We start from the raw sequence: 26,274 nt of genomic DNA on the forward strand, positions 1-26,274 counted from the left end.
CCAATTACATATGCCACCATGGGTAGAAAGCACACCCCAGAAGGCCCCATGCCTAGACTACTGGTAGAAAATGTGACCTCTCAAATATGTGAATTTGACAATATTTCCTGTCACATTGCAGTGGAAGATGTGATGAAACGCTGGCGAAGCATCCGGGACCAGTACCGCTGGGAACGCCAGCAGCGGTCCAGGAGTGGGGATGCTGGATATGTTAAAAGGAAGTACATCTACTATGACCGGCTGTCCTTCCTCGCCCCAATTCTGGATCTGAGACCATAAGTAGATACCTCACACCACATTACACAAATACTTTACAGGGCCAAAAATATTGATGTATTTTTGCCTCTGTTCTATTTCATAACAGAACTCAATCCAACCTTACGGACCGAGGAACAGCCTAAGAGGCAGAGCCCATAATAGATCCTGTAGGGGATGAGGTGGCTGGCCCATCTTCTCCCCCTACAAGAAGGATGGCGGAAGATGAGGCATCACAGGACAACCCAATGGCTGCCCAACACACAACACCACCAGGACGGTCTGCTGCTGCCCCATCACCCATCCTGGAAGAGCCGGGCAACTTGAGCAGCAGCCCAACTGGCCAGATCAGGGCCTCCCTACAGGCTGCTCTTACATCACGGCGAACACGAAGAAGGCGCCAGTATTCAAGAGAGCAGGACCAATGTGGACACAGGGGTGCTCAATTATTTATCAAGAGTAACTACAGATGATGGGGAGGTGGCCTACTCACGTAGCCTCACCCTTTATCTCCGTGCCCTTACCCGTGAGGTCAGGCTCCGTATTAAGGGATGTTTTCAGATCCTGCTTGATGCAAGCACCCCCCCAATACCCCATATGAGCTATTCGAATATCTGGAGAGGTGGCAGCTCTCCCCCCGAAATCTAATGCGCATGAGACCATCCACACAGATGCTTGCTCAAGCAGGGTCCGAACATCCCCTAATACGTGGGCCAACACCTCAACCCCTTCCTCCCACTACCCAACCTTCTATTCAGCAGCCACAAATGTCAGCCTCTAGCCAACCCCACCAATATGGCCACTTGTACCCACCCAGTGTTGGAGGCTGGTCCCAACCTGGTTGGGGACGATCTGGCTATCTTGGTGGGTATGAGCCACGTGCCTACCACAGCCAACAAGATGCCCCTCACCATCATCATTACTCTGGCCAGTATCCCCAACAGTCCCAGGAGGCAGGACAATTCCAGCATCATGGGCAACAGTATGGCCCCACACAGGGCGATATTGGCCACAATGTCCAGCAGCACCCACAGGCTGCTCTTCCACGTTCCCCTTCCCCAACCTATGAGGATTTATAAGTCTGATGGCCGTAGATGTCCAGTGCGGTTTAACTGGTGCTCCAAATACAAAGGAAAAAACAGGTGTTCTCCATCACCAAACTTTGTTACCTAATTTAACATTCTAATTTTTTCACAATGTTTTCCAATCATATGAAAGAATCCATCATGACAGGCAAGGCTACCTCACGCCATTCAGACAGATATTACATGTGTGTACAAAAGAGAATATTTCAACGCGCTATACTGTAAAGTCAAAGGATGAAAATACACTACTCACTTGCTAATGCCTAGGAAGGGCGTGCTGGCCTTAGTGAAGTAGTCACCTTTTTTGCTAGCAATCTATAGTAAAACAAATCAAGGCGACCAGCCTTCAGAATATCACGCTCTCTCTATGTCTTAACAAGTGAGTTTTGTTTTTTCATCCTTTCCAGTATAGCATGGTTAAATATTCTCTGTTCTACAGACAGGTAATATCTCTCTGAAAGCCGTGAGGTAGCCTTGCCTGTCATGGTGGAATATTTCTATGATTGGAAAACATTGTGAAAAAAGGCAAAACTAAAAATTTGTCTACTATAGTTAACGTCTCTGTGTGATTTTTCAAAAACCCTGTCAACATACTAACATACACTAACCAATGCAATGAAACAGTCATAGAATCATAAGGGGTTGAGTAATATATATTTAGACACACTTAAAGAAACAAATTATAACATAGACACAGCATGCTCTTGCCAAGAAGTTGCCCCCTCAGGTGAGATAAAGTAATTAGTGAAAATATCACGCACTTTGAGGCCAGAGAGCGGTCTACGTTGAGGGTTCATAGGTGGTCTCACCCTGCGCACATTGTCCGGCCTACGCACAACACCATCAGAGGAGGAACAATCATGTATCCTGGTAAAGTTATGCAGAACAACACAGGCTTTCACAACTTCATTCACATTTTGTTCACTGAATGGCAGAATGGAGTACCCACCATTTGGGACAAAGAATCCCAAAGGAACACTCCACCAGTCGCCTAGCACGTGATAGGCGCAAGTTAAAAATTCTGCGCCTGTGGTCAAGGTTGCGCCGGGGATATGGCCTCATGACATTGCACGATAACTGAAAGGCCTCATCTGCCACAAGGACATAAGGGACTGATTCTTCAGGGCAGCCTGGTAGCTGGCGTGGTGGTGGTAGATCCAACTGGTTGGTGCGTAGCCGCCGAACCATTATGGAAGTATTGAAGACTCTAGAGTCTCCCGTCCTTCCATAGGCCCCAATGTCAACAATTATAAACTTGTATTGAGGGTCTACCAGAGCCAACAATACAACAGAAAAGTATTGTTTATAATTGAAGAATTGGGAGCCAGAGTTCGGCGGCTTACATACCCGGATATGTTTGCCATCCAGGGCCCCAATACAATTTGGAAACTGGCAGTCCTCCTCAAAGTCCCTTGATATCCTCAACCAGTCTTCCATCCTGGGCTCGGGCATGACCACTTGATGGAGTCTTGTCCAGATTTCTGTACATGTAGACCTCACTATGCCTGAAATGGTTGATCTTCCAATGAGAAACTCATGGTGGAGGGCGGCATAAGACACGCCAGTGGACAGGAAGCTGTAGAACAACATAAATTGATAAGTTTAAAATGCATAAAGTCCAAAAACATCAGTTACATGCCGACCAAACTTGGTATGAATTGAGATAGAATAACACACACATATTTGGTTGCACAATGACTAAGTGATATGCAGGACATATTAGAGCTAACATTCTGGTGTGTAAGTTGAAACATATTTGGAGTAAGATAAGGGCATAAAACTTTGTCCAAGAAGGCAAAAAAAACATACTTTAGCACACACATTATGAACATAGAGAATGTGGTTGTGTAGTACATACCGTATTGTGAGTAGAAGTCGCTCCTCTGCAGATATCGCTTTGCGCATCCTTGCGTCCTGAAAGGTTATCCCAGGGCGCACTGTCTCCAAGAGTCGATCAAATGTGGAAATGCTCATGCGACAGTACTGGTAAAATTTCTCAGGATGCTCCAGCAGAGAAGAATAGAGGCGGTGAAAATGACCTCTTGTGAGTCATTGCCTCAAAAGTGGATGGACCCACATGCGTCTCCTCCTCCGCGGATCCACTATCACTGGGTATGGTTGCCCAAAGCGCCGTGCCAAAAGCCAGTTGAAGAGAACCTGCTCAGTTGTATTGAATCTCAGACCCTCTGCCATGTTGCACAAAGAACACCAACACACCTCGTGAAAGCAAACTCACAAATGGACAGAATGGAGACAGCCACCTGTTTCTGAGTGTATAAATAGGGTGCAGGCTAACGATTTAAATTGTAAGCAGGCCTCAAAACCATTAAATGTCCATTTTGCAAGGCTGCGAGAAAATCTCGCCATACGGATTGCATACGGATGCCATACGGATTACATACGGATGCAGACATGCGCAAAATACGCGACCGCACCTGGCTTACGGATGACCTACGGAGCACTATTTAGGGGTCATTCATCCGTATTACGCATGTAAACTACGGACCGTATTTTGCGCTGATTAGTGTGACTCCAGCCTTATGTTTCTGTCTTCATTTTTTTCTGTTCAGTAGCCTGTTTGAACTGGCACTTACATGCTGCATGCACACCAGTCTGTATCCCAGTTCATATATTTAGGTTTTTTTCAGTCTGTTTGCCCCATGTGTATATAAAGGTATGGCCTGCCTTTTCTTTTAGCTGGACATTATATTGATGTGGTTCCCCATGGCTGTGTGTCCAGTAGCTGAGTCCAGTCCTTCTCAGCCCTTATTCACATGCATGTCACTTGGAATGGTCTGCAGGTGTCATGTTGCCTTTGGAGAGCCCCTAATGTACCTAAACAGTGGAAACCCCCCACAAATGACCCCATTTTGGAAACTAGACCCCCTAGAAACCATATGTGAGTCAGAAATGAAAGCAGAAATATTCTCCAAACTCTTCCAATTCTCCCATTCTGTTTCATCACTTTCCCATCCATTTCAGCCTTTTCCTCAGGACCCCAGACCCCTTTGTAGGGTCCAGCAGAAAATTATAAACAAAAAACTAATTTTTAAAAGGTACTTTATTAACAATTCATTTTAAAATTGAAAAATTCTCATGAAAATAGGCACAAAAAATGCTGATCATACTTCAAAATCCAGCTTATTTATGGATGTATATGATAAATCACAATGCCAGGTGGGGGGTAAACACTCTAATTATCCCTATAGGGCCCTATAACTCCCCTCTACCTGACAGCGGACGTTGGCACCCTCTTGAAACGCAAATGGCGCCCCCGCTCCATGGCGGCTGTCCCTGTTCACCCTGTTAAGTTCTATGTATGGAATACCCAAACTCAGGAACAACAGATGGCTGGGTTCAATAAATCACAATCAAAAATACTGTAGATACACCACACCACAAACCACCACAAATGGGGAAAGGGTGAAACCAGTAGCCGGATAAAAAATTACTTAGTGGGAAAATATATGTGGAGGAAAAATACTATACTAAAGGTCCCTATTTAAAGATAACCCTGCCTAACAGCAGAGCTGTTTCACCCTAAGTTGTTCTGGTGCCCCCACTCCACATAGGCTATCCCTTACTGACCCTTACAATAATTCCATGTCTCTGAAATGACATTGAAGGGGATAATAGGGCCTACAAACAAACCAGGTAATGATTAAGAATTATTGTTTGGGTATTCCATACATAGAACTTAACAGGGTGAGCAGGGACAGCCGTCGTGGTGCCAACCTCTGCTGTCAGGTTGGGGGGAGTTATAGGGCCCTATAGGGATAATTAGAGTGTTTATCCCCCACCTGGCATTGTGATTTATAATATACATCCATAAATAAGAAAAAAGAGCCGACGGCACCGCTGTTACCGTGACTGGACTAATGGTGTGTGGCAGGCAGAAAACCAACAGCTTGGACTCCCGGGTGCTTGACCTTGTAGTACTCAAATCTTGGAATCCATGGAGAGAAAGTGGTCGCACTCAACGGAAGGTGAAGAATCTGTTTATTGACACATCTGGTTACATGTCACAGTGGGGGGAGTGGTAGCATGAGTGCATAAAGGCTGACAACGGCCGTTTCGCGCTATTGCAGCGCTTCAATAAACAGATTCTTCACCTTCCGTTGAGTGCGACCACTTTCTCTCCATGGATTCCAACATCCATAAATAAGCTGGATTTTGAAGTATGATCAGCATTTTTTGTGCCTATTTTCTTGAGAATTTTTCAATTTTAAAATGAATTGTTAATAAAGTATCTTTTAATAAATAGTTTTTTGATTATGAGCCGTTGGATACCTAATTAAAATAAAATAGAACATTTTTCCAGCAGAAAATTACTTGCATTTCCTATTGACTTGCAATGTACTTGTTATTCGGAACGATTACGCAGTTTTTTACAAAGTACTCGTTACGAGTATAGCGATTACGAATATTTCGGTACTCGCTCATCACTAGTAACAATCCTAAAAGTCAATGTTGATCCTGTAAAAGACCAGATCCTATAAAAGACCAAAAAATCTAGACATTTAACTCTGCAAGTCAGTTTTCGCATACCTATTTTACGAGTTCAGTTTTACACATGTAACAGGGAGCAGAGTGGTAGTCATGTCGGAATGTCACTTTGGCATCCCAGACATCTATAGGAAATTGTGTACTGAGGGTTTGTGACAATGCATCGAGATCTGAGATCTCCACAGTCCATGGTAATACACTGGGTGCAGAAGCATCCATTTAACCCTCTCAGTCAATAAATCAATCCAGATGTTATAAACAGTGTTTTTTTATGCATTGTCAAACAAGTGAACAGGGAGTAATAGGTTATGCATTTGTCATCACTTCTAACACAGCACACCGGCTCTAAGAGTTACAGTTTCCAATTTGTTTCTGGCAACAGGTACGGCAAAGTAATAAGGAGAGATCTTTAATGCCTGCCTTAGGGGTAGGGTCATACTGATCTATGTATCTCGCTATGTCCTGATAACCTGTGACCTGTCATATTCATTTCAGGAGCCGCTCGTAGAAACGTGCTCCCTGTTCCAGTACCCACTGGAGGGTTATGTCTTGTCCCAAGGTCCCTTTCTCACTGGACAGTACCTTCAGTACCCACAGCAGGGCGCTACTTCACCCTATGGTCCCCTTATTGCTAGACACTACGCTTCCTGGACTTCCAAGCCTATCTCTTGCAGGGTTCTCCTTTGCTTGTGTCATCTTGCTGCCTCTCTAACTAGATCCTTTTCCTCATGAGCATTGTATTTCCACACTCGGAAAAACATGTCCTGTCTCTATCACTCCCTCTTCTAGACAGACTTAAATGGATCCCCTTTTTCCAGAATCCACAATCTCACTCCCACTAAGGGCTGTACTTCAAGTTAACCCTCTCACTGTCTTTATACCTGCTGTCTTTGTTGCTGGGCAAACTTCACCTTTCACCAACATTCTAGACAGTGACATCTTGTGACCATTAGTTATTACTGCAGCCCACAGGAGAATTACAATTTTTATAACCAGGAAACATCATGAACAAAACATTATTCACATTATACATGACAGTATCATTGAGGTCTTCAGGAGGGAACATGGAAGCTGATCCACCTTCTTATATTCCTCACTTCTTTAATGATGGTCATCTTCGACCATCCAGGAACCTAAAAGACACCAATGCAACACAATACAAAAAAAATTAATTCTTTGCTTCTCCAGAAGACAGATGTGTTCTTTCCTGTTTCTTCGGGTCAGCATGACCCCGGTCCCACTGGGTAGGGACCCCGGAACAAAGTGTCCACATCCATATTTAACGGAGTCTAGTAAGCCAACACAGCAGCGGCCCTACATGTCCAAGGGCACAGTCCTTAATGTTTCTAACCTTGCTGGAACATCAGGCCATCCTTAACTCCTCCCCCAACCATTGGTCCTTACGATCAAGGACACAGTCCATGGAGGGTACAGTCCCTTGTTCCCCATCAGTCCACAGGATGGGAGCACAGTCCATACAATCCTTATTTGAAATTGGACACAGTCCTCAGTGAAGGATGTGGAATCCAGCTCACAGCACCACTTGAAGGGGGACACAGGGCTCTCTTCTAAACAGGAGTGAGAGTGGAGTGTGTTGTGTGATGGAGTTGGTTCTATATTTACTTTTATGTCAAGAGTCCTCGTTACCTTGTTGTCCTTGGGACCGGATCCAGCTACAAGCAAGACAGGAGACCTTGGGTCTGGATTTACAGATTTGACTTTACTATACGCTTTGGTTACACTTGACTGCAGCATACAGATTAAGACATAGTCTCTTGTTAGTGATGCACTCTTGGTTTTGTGCCTTTTCAGTGTTTGCCCCTATCCTGCCCTGAGGCCCACCATCTTCCCCTTTCTCTGCGATGGAGACAGAGTTCTGACTGTCAGTACCTCTTCCAGACCTTGTGTCCAAGACTTTCCTGATCTTCAGATAAAGCTTTATACGTGTTCTCATTCTGTTAAGAAACTTGCACTGAATAAACACTTCCAGCTCAGCTGCATCTGATTCTTAGAACCTTCTTCCATGTCTATTTAGCCTTCCTTCACTCCATTCTCCTTCACTGAACTTGAAATTGAACCTGTGCTAACTAGACTTGTAGTTGATTGAGTCCTAGACTCTGACTGACTGTGCAACCTTTAAAATAGCTTTTCTATAAAACTGCTCTTACCCGTCTCAACTGGTGAGCTAAACCCAATGTTAACTATCTAGTCTCCTATGCAGTGTAATGCAAACTGTATCCCTATCTGCTGTATGGTTCCCCTAGTAGTGGTTAGACCTACCACATTCCCACGAACAGCCTTACAGTTGAAGCCTAAAGAGAACCAAGGTACAACACAGGCCATAGGGATAGAACGCAACACACTTTTATCACACAAACTATTAACGTATCACAGCACACTTAGTAAAACACAATTAACCCTCTTGTTGACTTAGCAGATTCTTAAGCCCGCCACTTTCCTACACACACATACTCATCACACATATACAGCGTCCTGCATTAGGCTTTTTGAAAGTGCACCTGTCTCACATTTATTATTATGTCCTTTTTGGAAAAGGTTCAATTAGTGGGGATGAATACAGTACAGGCGATGATCAGATCACCTGTATGTAGTAGAATTGTTGACTTGCTATGAGCGTCGACCACTGGTTGGCGCTCATAGCAATCCAGCAGTAACAACCATAGAGGTCTACAGGAGACCTCTGGTTGTCATGTCAACCCTTCAGTGACCTGTGATCATGTGACAGGGTCACTAATGGGTGGATTTTCAGCGTGATTTCCGGACCGCATGTTAAATGCCACTATCAGAGTTTGACAGCTGCATTTAATGGGTTAATATCCTCGGGTGGATTGCGATTCCACCCGCAGCTGTTCCGGGCACATGTCAGCTGTTCAAAACAGCTGACATGTGCCAGGAAGCATGTGGGCTCAGCGCCGGAGCCCACATCAAAGGGATGGTGTCCGACATCAGGCGTAATAATAGGGGTTAATAATATGAGAGCAGCTAGCAGCAGCAGAAGCTCCACCACCACCACTGGTATCAGCCATCTGGGAAGTAGTACTACTAAATGCAGGTCACAATTGGCCTTTTTTAACTCCAGCAAGCGTATTAGTTTGGGGGAGTATAGAGTGTTCTGGAATATATGGCAAATCACTCATCTCAGTCACTGCAAGATAATGCCACCTGTGATAGTAACACTGTATGTTTGAGTTATTGTTCTTCAAACTCATCTTCCTTAGCCACCGTAATAGCTAATCTTTTACACTGTGGACTTACAATTCCATTAATGAAATTTTTATCTGTTTTGCCCCTTTGTCACCTGAGCCACAGCACTCCGTGGACTAAGAATGATATTTCACTACAACTTCTTCCTTCTTGAATAACTGTATGAGATGACCAGTCAGCCTTTGTACTCAAATGACATTGGGTTGGAGTCGGTGGAGGACATTGTTCAAACAGTTAGCAGTGTTTTTGACTCTGTTAGCCATGGTGATAGTGGCACAGGGTAAATCTAGAGGTGAGAATAAAGGGGGAAATGAGTTCATGACATTCCCCACCCTGAGTTAAAAACAGGGTGGTGTATAGACCTCAGGGTGGTGAGATTGTGTGGTGGATAGACCTTGGAACTAGTTTGGGTTGCTGAGAAGGTGATGTCATAGGAGAGGTAGTTTGGTAGCATCAGCCATAAAGAGCTTATCCAACGTTCGGCCAAAAGATCTTCCACAGGCAAATATGCTTTTTCTCCGGTCAGTTTGAGAGTAGTTGACACTGCTTTTGTTTTAGGAGGTTCAATAGAACCCGAACACTCTTTCCAAGTTGCCACAGTAAGTAAATAAATAAAAATAAGTCATGGACTTCCCAAAACAAATCAACTCAGAAGTATGGGTCTGGGTATGGGTCATGGGGAAACCAAACCAGCCAGCAATGTGAGCAATGATCAAGATGCTATTATTTTCTTTATGGTGTTTCTGGTAGCTGGGCTGCATTCTCAAGTAAAAATACATTTTTGGGCATCAACTAGTGTGAACTAGTGTGAATCCCTCTAGAAGAATTTTGTGCACAATTGAACCATTGAGCAGGGTTGACCAGAAAAGGCTAAAACATTTTCAGACAAAAATTGTTGGTTTTCCTTGACTGCAATTTGTAAAGGATTTAGCCCCCTATCCAGGACCTGAAAAGGTTGTTATAGAGTTATTTTACATCACTATCTCATATGGTTGAAGAAGAGATCAAATCAGTAAACAGACACTGACTTTATTGAATTCCATGATCAGGACACGATTTTAGGCTCAGAAAGTAAAAAACAAAATTGATAAGACACAGTGTGACACAAGAATCTTTGGTCATCATAAAGTCAAAAACCCTGCATGCATGATTTATAAAATGTGTGGTCTATCAGCCTTAGGCCAGGTTCACATAGCGTTAACCAGACATTTGTTGGGAATCTCTCTCAGGCAAAACTAACAGGTCAAGGAAATTCTTATCCTCTCTTGCTGACAACTTTATCTTCCAAAAGGTAGGGGAGAAAACAAGGGGAACTGCTACCTTGGATCTAATCCTTATAAACAGGGAGGAAATGGTTGAGGAGGTAAAAGTGGCTGGAACCCTAGGAGGTAGCGACCATGCTATTTTAGAATTTTGGATAACTAGAGGCGGAAGACCTGTGAAGACTCAGACGTCAAGGTTAGATTTCAGAAAGGCAGATTTTAAGGGATTCAGAAAGATAATTGGAGGGATCCAATGGCTGGATATCCTTAAAGACAAAAATGTCCAGGAAGGATGGGAAATCTTGAAAAATGAAATTCTCAAAGCACAGTTGTTAACAATTCCGAAAAGAGGGAAGAATAGGAAGCATTTAAGGAAACCAGGATGGGTGAACACAGAACTTAAGCACATGCTAAAAAGGAAGAAAAAAATGTTTATAAAATGGAAAGAGGGAGGCATATCTAAAGAAGAATATAATGCTGTCTGCAGAATCTGCAGGGCACAAATCAGATTATCTAAAGCTGAAAATGAATTGAGGCTTGCAAGAGATGTCAAAAGCAATAATAAAGGATTTTGGGGATATGTCAAAAGTAAAAGAAAAGTCAAAGATGCTATAGGATTTTTACAGGATGAAAATGATGAAATGGTAAGACAGGATGTTGAGAAGGCTGAACTTTTAAATTCCTATTTTGCATCTGTTTTCTCTCAGAAAGGAAATGTAACACCAACTGTTATTCACTGTCCTATTAAGGGAATAGAAGAATCCAGGATATCTATAAACAGAAAGATAGTGAGGAAACACTTAGCTAACCTAAATGAATTCAAGTCTCCAGGTCCAGATGAATTACACCCCAGAGTACTGAAGGAGATAGCAGAAGAAATTTCTGAACCACTCTCCATAATCTTTGAAAATTCTTGGAGAACAGGAGAAGTGCCAGAAGACTGGAGAAGAGCAAATGTTGTTCCTATCTTCAAAAAGGGGAAGAAGGTGGACCCAGGCAACTATAGGCCGGTGAGTCTGACTTCTATACCAGGAAAGATCTTTGAACAAATTATTAAACAACATGTAAGTCAATACCTGGATAATAATGAAGTGATCAAACAGAGTCAGCATGGGTTTGTAACTAATAAGTCATGTCAGACTAACTTAATTTCCTTCTATGACGGTATCACTGATTGGGTGGATCAAGGAAATGCTGTAGATATAGTATATCTTGACTTCAGCAAAGCATTTGACAAAGTCTCTCATACAATCCTTATTGAAAAAATGACTAAGTATGGAATGGACAAGGCAACTGTTAGGTGGATTCATAGCTGGCTTAGTGATCGGACCCAAAGAGTGGTCGTAAATGGCTGCACATCCAGTTGGAAGAATGTCTCAAGTGGGGTACCACAGGGCTCTGTCCTGGGCCCTGTATTGTTCAACATCTTTATCAACGATTTAGATGAAGGAATTGAGGGTAAACTGATTAAATTTGCTGATGACACAAAGCTAGGAGGGATAGCTAATACTAGAGAAGAGAGAGAGAGGATTCAAAAAGATTTAAATAAACTGGAGAAGTGGGCAGTAACTAACAGAATGGTTTTTAACAGGGAGAAATGCAAAGTACTACATCTGGGCAATAAAAATGAAAAAAGCATATATAGAATGGGAGGAATAGGGCTAAGTGACAGCACATGTGAAAAAGACTTGGGTATACTAATAGATCACAGACTGAATATGAGTCAACAGTGTGATGCAGCAGCAAAAAAGGCAAATGCAGTTCTAGGATGTATTAACAGAAGCATACAGTCTAGATCACGTGAAGTCATTATTTCCCTCTACTCCTCTTTGGTCAGACCTCATCTGGAATATTGTGTCCAGTTTTGGGCACCACATTTTAAAAAAGACATCAACAAACTGGAGCAAGTTCAGAAAAGAGCGACCAGAATGGTGACCGGTCTGCAAACCCTGTCTTATGAGGAAAGGTTGCAGGATTTGGGAATGTTTAGTTTGCAAAAGAGAAGACTGAGAGGAGACTTAATTGCTGTCTACAAATATCTAAAGGGCTGTCACATTGTAGAAGGATCAACTTTATTCTCATTTGCACAAGGAAAGACTAGAAGCAATGGGATGAAACTGAATGGGAGGAGACACAGATTAGATATTAGAAAAAACTTTTTGACAGTTAGAGTGATCAATGAGTGGAACAGGCTGCCACGAGAAGTGGTGAGTTCTCCTTCAATGGAAGTCTTCAAACAGAGGCTGGACAGACATCTGACTGGGATGATTTAGCGAATCCTGCTTTGAGCAGGGGGTTGGACCAGATGGCCCAGGAGGTCCCTTCCAACTCTACGATTCTATGATTCTAACCAGCCCTATCAACCTATAGCGTTGACGGGCTGCGTTAACGCTATAGCATAACGCGATATGCATTATGCTATACTGCTAGTGCTGATGATTCATCAGCGCTAGCGGTGACATGCTATACCGCTAGCACTGATGAATCATCAGTGCTAGCTGTGACGGAGCCTCAGACACTGCAGGCTGCGTCTGAGGCTCCGTCAGTGCTTAACGGCACTTCGTGAACGTGTGCCGCTTTACAGCATACGTCGCGATGCGCCACATAATGGTGGTGTTTGACAGCGTTAAACAGACTGCCATAGTGCAGTGAGAACGTGGCCTTAGTGTGAATTCTTAGCAGGCTTTTGTGTAAGATATTTTACTCACTCTCTTGGATCTAAGGCAACAACTGAATGACCTACCTGATTACAAAAGAGAAAAAGGGATAATTTTTGGACAGGTTTTTTTTTTAGCATATCAGCTCTGTCAGTGCAGTGTGTTATTAAAAAGACTGTTGGTTACCATTTTTTAAATTGTGATGTTACTTTGCCATTACTAAGGCTGTGTTTGTGTTAAAGCGCTCTAAAAAGGATAGGTGCTGTCCTAGGAGACCTCAGCGTGTGACAAGTCTTTTCCGGGCAATTGTAGGGAAATTAATTTGCTGCAAATCAATTTTTTTTATAAATTCAGCAAAGCATACAAATCCAAATTGTAATAGATTTGCTCATTTAGTTATTTTTTTATTTTTCAGATTAACACTAAGAAAAAGGCACATATGTGATACCAATTTTTCCAGTAAACTTGCCGCCAACTAATAATGGTAAGTCTACTTGGGGTTCATCTTATCTAGTGGTTGGACTGTAAGCAATGGAGCAATTAACTAACCCATAGTTAGCACTTTTGTCCATACCATAGAAATGGGACATGATTCCACTAAATTAGCAAACAATTATATGCTCTGAGCTGATCAATTCAGTCAATTTACTTTGCAGAGTAAATTTATGCTATGGAACAAAGCCGTAAGTCAGCGGGGTGTTACCTGAGAAAACAGCATGTCTGTGTACACTGAACTGTCCCAGCTCCTGTGTGGAGTGGCCCCACGCCATATGGTGCCACTATGAACTTATTAGCTGACAGATTAACTGATCCCAGCATTTGGGATCCCCAGTTTCCAGCTGTGAGAATGATTGATGTTCTAACCACTGCTCCAGCCTTGAAAGTTATTTCCTCCATTTAACAGAGTCAAGAAGACAGAAAATTGCCACCTATTGTAAATGCTAATCTCACCCCCCTTGTAAAACCCAACATAGCAATTTATTCAAGCCATAGTCTTAAAATTGGTATAGTGAACATCAAATGCATACTAATTAGCCATTTCTTTTGAAGACCCCCTTCCCTACTTGAAGTCCTCCTCATCCATATGTTCATTATGCCCTACTTTACCCTTTGATTAGAAAACAGCACTTTCTCTTACTTATGAAAAAGGTATATGGATCCTAGAAATATAAATATGAATTTCTACTTCATGAAGTATAATTTACTGAAGGTGAAGGACCGATATAAAAATAAACTCATTTCATATGTAAATGATAAAATTTTGGGGGGTTTTTGGTATGCCAAGACTTACTGCAATCTGAGTGTTGATTCCAATGACTCACTGGTCTAGGATACAGTAGGTATAACTATGAATGGCGCTGTATTTCAATTTAATATCCTTGATAATTAAAATGAATGAAAATGTTAATGCTGAATGGAGGTCATGACTTTTCCTCTCTTTTATGGTCAGTTTTGGATTAGTACAACTTAACTGCTACATATAACTTTCTATGTAAAAAAAAAAAAACATCATGTGCAACAAATATATTTCCAATGCAAAACTCCCCATCCACCTTTCACCAGATCACCACCAACATACCTTTTAACGGAGGAGACCCTATACACCCAGTCTCCAAAACCAATTTCAACCGACTTCAAGGACTCCCCCCTCCTCCAAAACCGCCATGACCCAAAATTAAAAAGATGACACCTGCTGCCAAAATACAGGGAGGGAGGGAGGGACTGCTTCTTGGGTGGAAGAGCGGGAGGAGAGGAAGGAAACGCCCCCAACCATCCCCTATATACCCCGTAACTCCCCCCTCATTAGTATCGGCTCCCCCCACTAAACCCTCCAACCCCCCCGTCATGTTGACCTCCGCCCACGCCTCTTATGGGAGATTGGGAGGCTCGCTCCGGTCATTTCTTGACATTGGTATTGTCAAGTAGTTTACCTCAGGCGCGACCAAGCATCTCGACATCCCCTTACCCCAGCATGAATATAAAAAAACCCATGCCGGTGCAATCTAAAACACGGACACTAGTATTTTATCTTTGGAATTTATATGGCCACAGCAGCCTTTTATTAAACCAACAAACAACAATAAACACTGTATTATAAATAACAAGTACAATGACTTGAACACTGAAGGAGGAGTCCTTGAAGCCACAAGATCTTGGTGAAGTAGCCCAAAATGCTGTGAACAAAACTCCATCAATTTGCTCCCAGCCGTTACCCCACAGGCTCAGGAGCACCAGCACACTGAGAAATATTGTCCTCAAACTACTTGAAGATCCACCCACTTCTGACGGAAAACTCCCCATCCACCTTTCACCAGATCACCACCAACATACCTTTTAACGGAGGAGACCCTATACACCGAGTCTCCAAAACCAATTTCAACCGACTTCAAGGACTCCCCGCTCCTCCAAAACCGCCACAACGAGGGGCCCTTGAACACCTCAACGACCCGAGACCCCCCAACCCACCATGCTACAGCCCTCTCTATGCCCTCCTGAAGGCCGAGGGCCCAAATATCGGAACCAACTGCATTTAAATTGATACCGTCCACCAACCCAAAATCGCCCTCGCCCTTTTCCAAGTCAAAATGCCGCATGGCCACTCCCCCGTTCCTAACAACAAAAGAAGACACCGCCCTGTTGACTTTTATCCTAGCCCTATTGACCTTCGCCAAAGATCTCATAGACCACCATCGCCTGCGCGGAACAATCTCAGACCACACGATAGTGACCCCCCAGTACAGCAACCATAACCTCAAGCAATCCTGCTTCATATCCTTAACCAATTCCCGAAAAAGGGTGAACCGCCAGATCGTTGCCCCCAGCGTGAAGAACGAGAATATCTGGTAAACGGATACATTCGTGTATCTCCTGCAACACCCTTCGCCACACCAGGCCCCTGAAACCGAGCCACCGCACCACCACCATGATCCTGGGAAACCCCAGTTGTCTGTCTTCATTCCTGACATTGGTTCGCAATGCTCCCCAATAAACGAAGGAGTGACCAAAAATCCAGACAAGCAGCAACTCGGCACCTGAAACAAAAATGCAATTCTAAAATCAAAATATACTTGAAGAATAATTTACAGCAACCCACACTGCATCCCTCCCCATCCTCATGATCTATTCGAACCACACCCCCCAAAGCTGAGGCCGAATGTAACTGTGGTACCGATTGGACTTCCACCCACCAATGTGATGTATTGAAGCAGGACCCAGACCCCCCGCCGCCACTTCGGTCGCCGCTCCTATCCTAAATGAATGAGAAGCAAAGCGGGAATCATCCAGACCCAACAACTGAATGGACTTCTTAAAATCAGCGCCAAACTGGTACCGAGACAAACTGCCGCTATCGACGTGGCACAACAGGGAACCGCTCCTGCTGGGACAAAGTTCCCAAAAACTCTGCAAACAATGAATGGGGCACATTGAGGAACCAGGCACGCCACCCAGCATCACTCGGCGGCCTTTCCTGGACTGGTCCATCTTGGACTGTCACAGCCAGAATTCAACACCCTGTGAGGTCAAAACAACATCCCTGGCCACCTATCGACTCTTTGTTGGGGGAAACAAGCTCCCCCACCCGCAAGGCCCCAAAAAATGCAAACGAGAAAGCTAGACGAAACAATAAAACCTCATAGCGCGAAGAACAAACCGACTCCAAAATATGGCCCAACTGCTGTAATAAATTAAAAGATACTGGCCGCCTTAAATCGCCCCACATTTGAAACGACGGAAACCCTTTGCCGCCTGTTTTACCAAAAATGTCTTTGTCAAATCCCTACTCCCGCGCTGTTATGGAAATATATATGTATTTCATATAGATCTCACTTGCCTGCTATAGGCTATATACTCATGTACTCTTATATAGGCTATATACTCATATATACTGCACACAGATACATATTCACAGTTTGAACCTTGTAACTAGTTGGTGGAAATGACCTACTGCCCCCCCATGAGAGAGTCTGGGGAGCAGATGGTATCTTATGATAGCATTGTCTTGTGATATTTGTCCCAGACATAGAAAGAGGAAGTTTAGGCCAGATGTGCCAGCCGATATCAGAACATTGCTGACATTGTAAGACAAAGAGCAGTATATCATCTGATGCTTAAGTCACCTTAGGTCGACGCCCATATATGTTTATGCATTAAAACTGACCAATTAGCTAAGAAGTAAAGCCTTTATGTTAATGAGTAACCACTCCTTTCTGTACAACTGATAAAACCAAGTATATTCAATAAACTTCCAGAGTTTTGCTGGGAGGTATTGCTGCCAACCAAGTCTGGCGTCTTTCCTTCCTTGAGCGCTCAATAAGACTCTGTCTAATTAGGACAGGCCACAGTATGCACAGGGGTAAATCTACCCAAATCAAAAGTAAATCCATCCACATCAAGTGGCGCCCAACGTGGGGCCGTGGACGAAAACGCACGGGGATCCTGCTGACCGGAGAGGACAGAGGTGCTGGCCAAGGTCTTGGCTCATCTGAACGGAGATTTGCGCAACTCCATAAGTAAGGTAAGAAAATCTAGTTATCTTACCTGAATGTTCCCTGTGCCCAGTCCGGGTCAGCAACTCTAGCCGGTCAGTGTGGTCACCAAACCCAGGTAGTGTTGAAAAGTCCACGAGGAAATCCAAACCTTGGGATAAGCTAAGTGTCTACTGTGGTCCTGAGTGTCTAAGATCCGGGTGGGAGAGTTGGTTGGAAATTGTGACAGACTTGTGTTTATGGTTGATGGTAGACAGATAACGGGGGAGTTTGACCCACTCAGATAGGTCCTCACAAATACACCTGGACACAGGGGGAGGACAGGTGAAGCCTTGCCCAGGGACAGGTGGAGGGGGCCTTACGGAGATATCACGAGGCAAATCTCACATCAAGCTATCACAACAAACACCCGTGCACAGGAAGGGACAACACGCGGTGGTGTTAGCTTAGGGGAGATATTGCAAGCCAAACCACTTGACAGGTTGCCACCAACACACCTGGTCACAGGGAAGGACAGGAGAAGCCGGCCCAGGCATCAGGTGGTGGCAACATAGTGGGAGTTATCACATTACTGATACTGACGAGCCAGTCAGGACGTCCGATACAGCGTGTTAACATTCCCGGGTCACCAGCGCAGTGCACCCAGTGTGGTTGGCAGTTATCGGTTACCAGCAGCTGTTTCACATACGTATCACAAGACAAGGGCTTTCAATCTCTCTCCCTGGACGTCTATATGTGAATTCATTGCAGGTTTCCGCAAAGATCTGAAGCAGAAAGAGTTTTGCCTTTTTTATTGTAAACTTCCTCTTTTGCCTGCACTGTGTGCCCCTGATATATATATATTTTTTTTTTTTTTCATATTGTTATATTTTTTACTCTGCTTTTCCCTATTTTATGTTTTATTTTGCATTTTTGGTAGTTACTGCAGGGTTAGAAGGTTTGGGAAAGCTGAGTCTGTGAGCACTTCACCCCCCCTCCCATTACATTGTTCTCAGATTTTGCAGAGACGCAGGCATAAAAAGAGGAAGTTGAGTGCCTGCATTCTGAATTAACACTTTTTTGTTGGAGGCTGTATTAATTTTTAGATTTTTATTTTTATTTTTGCAGCGTTTTACCAAGGTTTCCTAAATTTTGTGTTCTTTCTTTCTTTTTTCCATCCATTTTTCCATATATTTGGTCTTTTTGGTTTTTCTAAGTGGATTCTTTTTTCAAAGTTTATATACGTTTTGATCTTATCAACTTTTTGGTTTATTATCCTTTTAAAATCTTTTACAAATTTTTCCTTTTTTCCTTTTTTTATGTCTTTTAATTTTTCTTCCGAGGTTTTCTTCCACGTTTTTTGTGACATTTTTATCAGTTTTTAGGTTTAGTTTTCACTTCTTTCTTTCAGTTTTGTTAAAAAGAGAATTTTTACCTGCGTTGGGGCATTCACTAAATATTCTTGTTTTGTTCCCTTTTAAGCAGGTTAAAAGGAGTTGCAAAGTGTTTAAAGGTTTAATCACTCACTTTTTTGAAGTTTTTGGAACAGACACAGTAGGTGTTATTCAGAAAGTTAAGCATGTCATTTTCTATGGGCAGCTCCATATGCTGCAGCATGGTATGATGTACTGAAAGGAAAAAGGGAAGTAGCTAGCAATTGCCGTCTGCATTTCTTAAAGTGACAGAGGGTTTTAACAGCGCAGAAGGTGATAGCAGATAGTGTGAATAAGAAAGGATTGTTTTTTTTGTTTTACGTGTAGGAAAAAGTGTTTTCATACTAATCTGTGCCGTCTGAGAAGGACCACAGGTCTAAGAATGCCTTCTGTGACGGCAGGGGGGGGAAGCAGTCCGCCCCCCCATCTCCTCTCTCCTCACTCTTCCCCCCTCCCATCTCTCTCCTCCCCCTCTCTCATCTATCTCTCCTCCTATCTCCTCCCCACTCTCCTCCCATCTCTCTCCTCCACCCTTCCCTCTCTTTCTTTTTCTCACGCACCTCTCAGTTCATTGTCACCCGCTGGCCCAGTGCCAGATCAAGACAATGAAGTGTCCCTAGTTCCACAGGGGACTCTCTCTAAAGAGACTGTTATGTCTCTGGGAGAAAAAAGTGAATCACTCCCCACACATGACAACACAGGTGCTCTCCCGATACAACAGATAGCAGAAGGGAGGTGTGGGCCATCAGACACTGCACTTGCTGAGACTGGAGATCCTATGTGCCAAACGGAGCTGCAGTCTCAGAAGGGGGGAGTGCTATACACACACAGAAAGACAATCACACAGTGGCACAGTTCCTCCTCTGATGAACAGGAAGAGGAGATTATGCTGCATAGTACTAGGGGCAGATAGAGCCAGAACTCTTACACTATGTGCCCTTCACCCCTAGTCAGGTGTTCAGTATTCTAAAATCATGAAGGAACACTTCAAGCTTCCATCAGAATTAGATGTGCATTCCTGGGAATCAGGATCAAAGCTAATTGAACAGCTTAGAGAGTGGGCCAACGCCAGACAAGCACTCAGCCTGCATAACATGAGCCAAGCCGAGACAGAGTCTGTAGACGAGTTTCATGGCAGAGTGAAGCAAGTATTCCAAATTTTAGGCTTCACTATTCATGATTAGATACATGGACAGATGTTGGCACAGGCCTTTGTGCATGGACTAAGAGAAACAATCAAGAAACTACTGATAGTGGCCAGGCCTGAGTACAGGACAATAGCAGTAGACGTCCTGCTTACAGTAGCCAGAAGAATTGAGTCCCTCCCAGGAGTACGGAGGACAGGCCCTCCCGTGATGGCCACTGACGTGGAGGAGCAACCACCCTGCAGAGACAGAAGACCTGTCAGGTGTTTCAACTGTGGCAACTTTGGCCATTTCCAGAACCAGTGCACAGCACCCCGGCAACCCAGGTCATCCCGCAGAGGAGTAGGCCAAGAAAGAAACACAGAAGACAATGAAGAACCCTGTCCATAGGACAGAGGCAAATCAGGTCCGCCAGACGACACGCCCCTGACATGTGAAACCCCATCAGCGGACCCAATATCTCAAATCACTGGGGGCTGTCATATCTTTCCTTGTGGACACTGGTGCAGTCAGAAGTGAAAATCCCCGACCCCACCAGTCTATCAGAACACTCTGTGTCTTGTATGGGGATTTAAGGTCAAGACAGACGTTCCCCAGCTTGCAAGCCCCTGAGCATGTGGACACAGCCAGGACACTCCATCTTGTTCCAGTTTACGGTGGAGACCTGCCCACCCCACCTGATGAGCGCAGACCTACTGCAGTAACTGAAGGTGACCAAAGTGTCCCATGAAGATGTGACCTTGATCTCTTCTCCACCTCAGACCCAAGAAGAATCAATCACGCCCATGCTGGTGGCCCTACATGAGCCTCGCTCGAATAACCGGTGCAAGCCTACCCAAGGAGGTGCTGGACATAGCACCCGGAAGCCTATGGCCCAAGGGGAGACTTCAAGTTGCGCCAGTGCGGGTGTCACTCAAGTCTACAACCCCAGACGCTCCGAAGGCCCAGCATCCGCAGCTCATCACCCAGAGCTAAACTGCCTCTGACTGCCCTGGAGGTCTAAGTGGAACTGCTGTTCAAGAAACAGCCTAAGAACTTTGACATGGGCCAGGAAAACTCTCAACCCAGAGGGACCACACCCGCTTCGGGAAATGGCTGCACTGCTTCCGGCTCCAGCGCCAGAGGATCATCTTGGATAAGATTCTGAAGGTGCTCCCTGAAGTTAATCCAGGCACTGGACCAGAAGACAGCCACTCAGCTCCTCAAATTGGTTAACAAGATGCTGACCAGAAATCAAGCTGGGTGAAAGGAACTGCTGCTGGCTGGTAAAGAAGACGCCCCAGCAAGAAAACCCCCTGTGAGAGCAAGAAAGCTCAGCTGGACGTCACCTCTGATGAAAAAAGGACCCCAGCAAACGGTTTGGTTTCCTGCCAGCCCTGTGCCAAAAGATGGGAGTCACTCATGGCACTGTGAAGAGCAAGGCCAGATTGAGCCGCCTCACCCATGGGAATCATCATGCGGTCCCAGCTTCTCTCGATCAAGAGGAAGACTGTGAAAGGAGAACCAGACCAGATTGAATGGTGCATAACCTGAGGGCTGTGAGCGAAGCAACCGTGTTTGAAACCCCAGTTGTGCCAGATCTGCACACTCTGCTGACAAACGTGCCAGCCACAGCCTTGGTGCTCACGGCAATGGATCTGCCCGAAGCTCCCCTCAATGTTCCCCCTCACCTGGACGACCAGTTCCTGAAAACGCACAAAGGGGGGGTTGCGGAACATATGGACAGTGAGGCCCAAGAGGGCCCAGAACAGCTTTTCACAGCTCCCCTGAGCATTGTCCTCCATCCCCATTAGCTGGATTGCGGAGCATGCAGAAGTCATCGACACCGCTACCTGCACAGCGCTTTCCATGTCTCCTCTACCCTGCCTGATGGAGCAGCAACGTAAGTTCTGCAAAACAGAGTCCAGTGGTGTCAAAAGCAAGTTCCTGAAGACACCGTATCGCCCACTAGACGAAACACTTGACAGATGACCGGGGGACCGCGGAGGAGAAGATGGCTCCCTCAACAACTCCGAAGATGCAGGCCCTCCTTGGTCTAGTCTCGTACTGCAGAACTTGGATCCCTGGTGCTCCAGGCTTAAAGCAGCCTCTGTACAATTGCATCAATGCATTGAAGCCTTCATCTCGTACAGGAAACTGAAAGACTTCATAGTCTCTGCACCAACTCTAGGCCTCACTGAGTACGAGAAGCCATCCCGTCCTGACCAAACGGAAAAAGAAGGACCAAGACGGAGAAGGTCATGCTACTGGCCAGGCTTAAAACAGACCCACGGAGGAAAACCAGAGGTCTCTAGACTACCTCTCAGCCGGCCTGGATCCAGTTGCAAGGGGGGGGCCCTCCTGCATGAAAGCAATACCCGCAGCACACGCCCTCCTGATAAGGCTGCTCTCCACCACTCTTCAGTGCGCTCAGCCGTTACCTGTTTCTACTCCCACTCCCAAGGGGGGATGCGGATACCGACCCTCGGATGAAAAATCTGCAAGATACCGTAGATGACTACAGTTTTGCAGATGATGAAGGAAGATTCCACATGGGATGTGCAGCGACCAGCAATCAAGACATTCTATGATCCAGAAGGTCGTCAGCCCAAGAGCCCAAGAAGCGGAGCTGATAGAGCTGATGAAAGACCTGCCAGGTTGCTAAGAACAAAAACTTCCAGGTACTCGCATGACATGGCACCCGACTTCGGACCCATCTGGGCTGCAAGAAACTTCATCACAGCAAGCGGATCGACCGTGAAGCACCATGGAGCCATCAGAGACCTGCTGGACGCCTTTCAACTAATAAAAGTGGTGGCAGTGCTGAATGCCAAGGCACACGGAAAACTGAACACAGTAGAGACATGGGGCATCAACAGCAGACTTTGCAGCCAAAGAAGCAGCCAGAGGAAGACAATATGGAAAATGGGAGAGGTCGTAGAGCCGGACGGCTACTACATGACGACTGAAGACGAGAAAACCTGGCAAACAGAAGTCAATGGGAAAACCGTTGAAGATGCCATCTCTGAATTGGACAGAAGTGCTGCCTCCTCCTCCACCAGCCAACAAGCTGAATCACTTCCAGGACGAAGACTCTGACGTGGATATGAATTCTGAGGCAGAAGAATGGTGCCTACCTTTCCAGAAAGGACGTATTTGATGGAGAACATTCCAGAAGATTGTCCTCCACCACCCTCTCGTGGGGAAGCTTCTTCTCCAGCACAGTCCTACGGTCAGCAGTCCACGGCAACACTTATCCCGTCCCCCCGAGACGAGCTGCATGAGTCCGAAGGCATCCCAAGGCTACAGCAGTTTGACCTTCCCCCTCATCCCCGGAGAATACCGGCTACCGGCTGGACCTGTACCAATGCAAAGAGTCCCAAGTCCTCCTCTGACACAGTCTAACCCGAGTCTTCATACAGAGGGAGGCGCGGACAGAGACGAAACCTCAGCTAAAATCCCACCATCAGCTCAGAGAATGTCAATTACCACAACCCAGTCACTAAACCTGACAAAATGACTTCCTGAAACCTGTACAAGAAGTAACAGGATCAGACTCGGAAGGAGGAGAAGGAAAGCTGGATGCTGAAGGCCAAAAGCACTGGGCTCCAAGAAACCGTCTACACCAAAACGCCTACCTCAAGACAGGCCTAGTCTACCTCGAACCGTCTACCTCATACCGTCTACCTCAAACCATCTACCTCAAGACAGACCCAGTCTATCTCAAAGTGTGTACCCTACGGTGGTTCAATGGGCACATGGCCCCCACACAGAATTGAAGACACAGATGAATGACCTGATTGGACTCAACTCACACCTAAACAGCGAAGATTCCCAGCAGCTGTTCGGCCACCGACAAATTTAACATCGGACAAGCGGGAAAAGTTCCCCCACATCATCTGGCCTGAAGACTTCCCAGTAAGGAACCAGTTGGCGAAGACTACTGCAAAGAAGCTACTCTCAAAAATAGTGTGCAGATATGGGGTTTACAGAAGCAATAGCAAGTGATCAGGGATCCGCATACACAGTAAACCTTACACAAGGGATCTGATAAGCAGTAGGGTCAGACGTAGGCCTACACACTTCTCACCATCCCACACCATAGACTAGGTGGGACACTTAAGAGCAGCATGCTAAAAAATTTGCCCAAGAGACAGACAAACCCTGGCATTAGACACTCTGGTAGGCTCAGAGAAAGCTGTCACCAATATGAAACTTTATTTGGGTAAAAAAAACCTGTTTAGGGGTATTCTTTACTTAGCAGTTGACTGTGCAATATGATACTTTGTCTGCATGTGTAATTGAATTTACCAAGATTCTTGCTAATGTCCATTCTCGAGTTTTCTCCTTCATTGCCAGGTCTAGATTCGGTGCCTGGTATGCACGCCCTGAAGTCAGGAGACTGCTGAGTGTTGGTAAAAAAAGGTCCGTAAAGAGAAGCACTCGATCCCAGATCCGATGGCCCTTCTCCAAGTGCTGACGCCACCGACCTGGAAGGAAAACCCCGCCTGGATCCACGCATCACATTGCAGGAAAAGGCATTCATACCAGAAGATACACCTGAGCTGGAATGATGCTGTGGATGACCTCCCTGACTGAATAAATTACTTACCTGAAAGAGAATACACATGCACTGACTGCATAGACTGCCAACTAAGAGACTTTGATTACATTGCACCACACCCACTTTAGGGACAGATCTCCTGACCGCCCATTTGCGAAAGTCTGTACAGAGGAGGATGTATGCACTAGGCATATGTCAGTCCACTGGCAGCATAAAAGAGTTGCAGCGCTTTGGGCCAGGAGCAGGGTTTTAGGGCAAGTGATATCTAAGGGGGGATTGATATGGAAATATATATGTATTTCATATAGATCTCACTTGCCTGCTATAGGCTATATACTAATGTACTCTTATATAGGCTATATACTGCTATATACTCATATATACTGCACACAGATATATATTCACAGTTTGAACCTTGTAACTAGTTGGTGGAAATGACCTACTGCCCCCCCATGAGAGAGTCTGGGGAGCAGATGGTATCTTATGATAGCATTGTCTTGTGATATTTGTCCCAGACATAGAAAGAGGAAGTTTAGGCCAGATGTGCCAGCCGATATCAGAACATTGCTGACATTGTAAGACAAAGAGCAATATATCATCTGATGCTTAAGTCACCTTAGGTCGACGCCCATATATGTTTATGCATTAAAACTGACCAATTAGCTAAGAAGTAAAGCCTTTATGTTAATGAGTAACCACTCCTTTCTCTACAACTGATAAAACCAAGTATATTCAATAAACTTCCAGAGTTTTTCAGGGAGGTATTGCTGCCAACCAAGTCTGGCGTCTTTCCTTCCTTGAGCGCTCAATAAGACTCTGTCTAATTAGGACAGGCCACAGTATGCACAGGGGTAAATCTACCCAAATCAAAAGTAAATCCATCCACATCAAAAACCAAAAGTCAAACCGACCAATAAGTGCTTGACTTTTGCACAAGACCAACCCTCAGTAGCACCACGCCCCAACCAGGACAACAAAATTCCCTCCTGATCCAGCCCAGACCCGCTGGCCTGGCCGGCCGTAAGCACCTCCTCCCACATCTGCCAAACTGCCTGGTAGGCCTTCCATGTTTTTGGGGCCCAAGAAGATTCAATCAGCGACTCTGTGGCCCGTAAGCCACCTTCCACAGCTCTTCTGGACAGGCTAAACCCTCGATCTCTGCTTCTGGAGCCAAAGAACGAAAACGATCCCACTGCAAACGAGAGAGAGAGTCAGTTATCTCATTCCTGACACCAGGAACATGTGTCGCAGTCACATGCGCATTCAAGGACAAACATAATAGCACCAACTGTTGTAAAACTCAAATGACTGGGGGGGACAACGCGGTAAGGCCATTAATCGCACTCACAATGCCCATGTTGTTGCAATTGAAACAAACTCGCCAGTTCCTAAAATCCTGCCCCCACAAAGGCACAGCCTCAAGAATCGGAAAAATCTCCAACAACATGATGTTGTGCACCAGGCCGGCCGAAATCCACTCGTCAGGCCATTGAGCAGAACACCATTGACCTCTGAAATAGGCCCCGAAACCGATAACGCCAGCAGCATCCGTAAACAACTCCAGTGCATCGTTACCTACAACCTCCGCAATTACCAACGAGCGGCCATTGTACTCCTCCAAAAAGGACTCCTAAACCGCCAAATCTGCCCTGAGCTCTGACGACAACCTGACGAAATGATGGGGAGCCCGAATCCTC

At 45.1% G+C, this 26,274-nt stretch overlaps 1 long non-coding RNA gene across 1 annotated transcript in view; it reads left to right on the forward strand.

The window, feature by feature from the left end:
* Positions 1–25,355, forward strand: part of LOC141097338 (uncharacterized) — a 379,405-nt gene extending 354,050 nt beyond the window's left edge. The window contains exons 3-4 of the long non-coding RNA XR_012233924.1: positions 13,406–13,474; positions 24,373–25,355. This is a non-coding gene — a long non-coding RNA (uncharacterized lncRNA). The remainder of the gene's footprint in view (positions 1–13,405; positions 13,475–24,372) is intronic.
* The last annotated feature ends 919 nt before the right edge of the window (positions 25,356–26,274 follow it).

Source organism: Dendrobates tinctorius, unplaced genomic scaffold (assembly GCF_039654945.1).
Source record: "Dendrobates tinctorius isolate UK_male_01 unplaced genomic scaffold, ASM3965494v1 ptg000003l, whole genome shotgun sequence".
Taxonomy (NCBI): domain Eukaryota; kingdom Metazoa; phylum Chordata; class Amphibia; order Anura; family Dendrobatidae; genus Dendrobates; species Dendrobates tinctorius.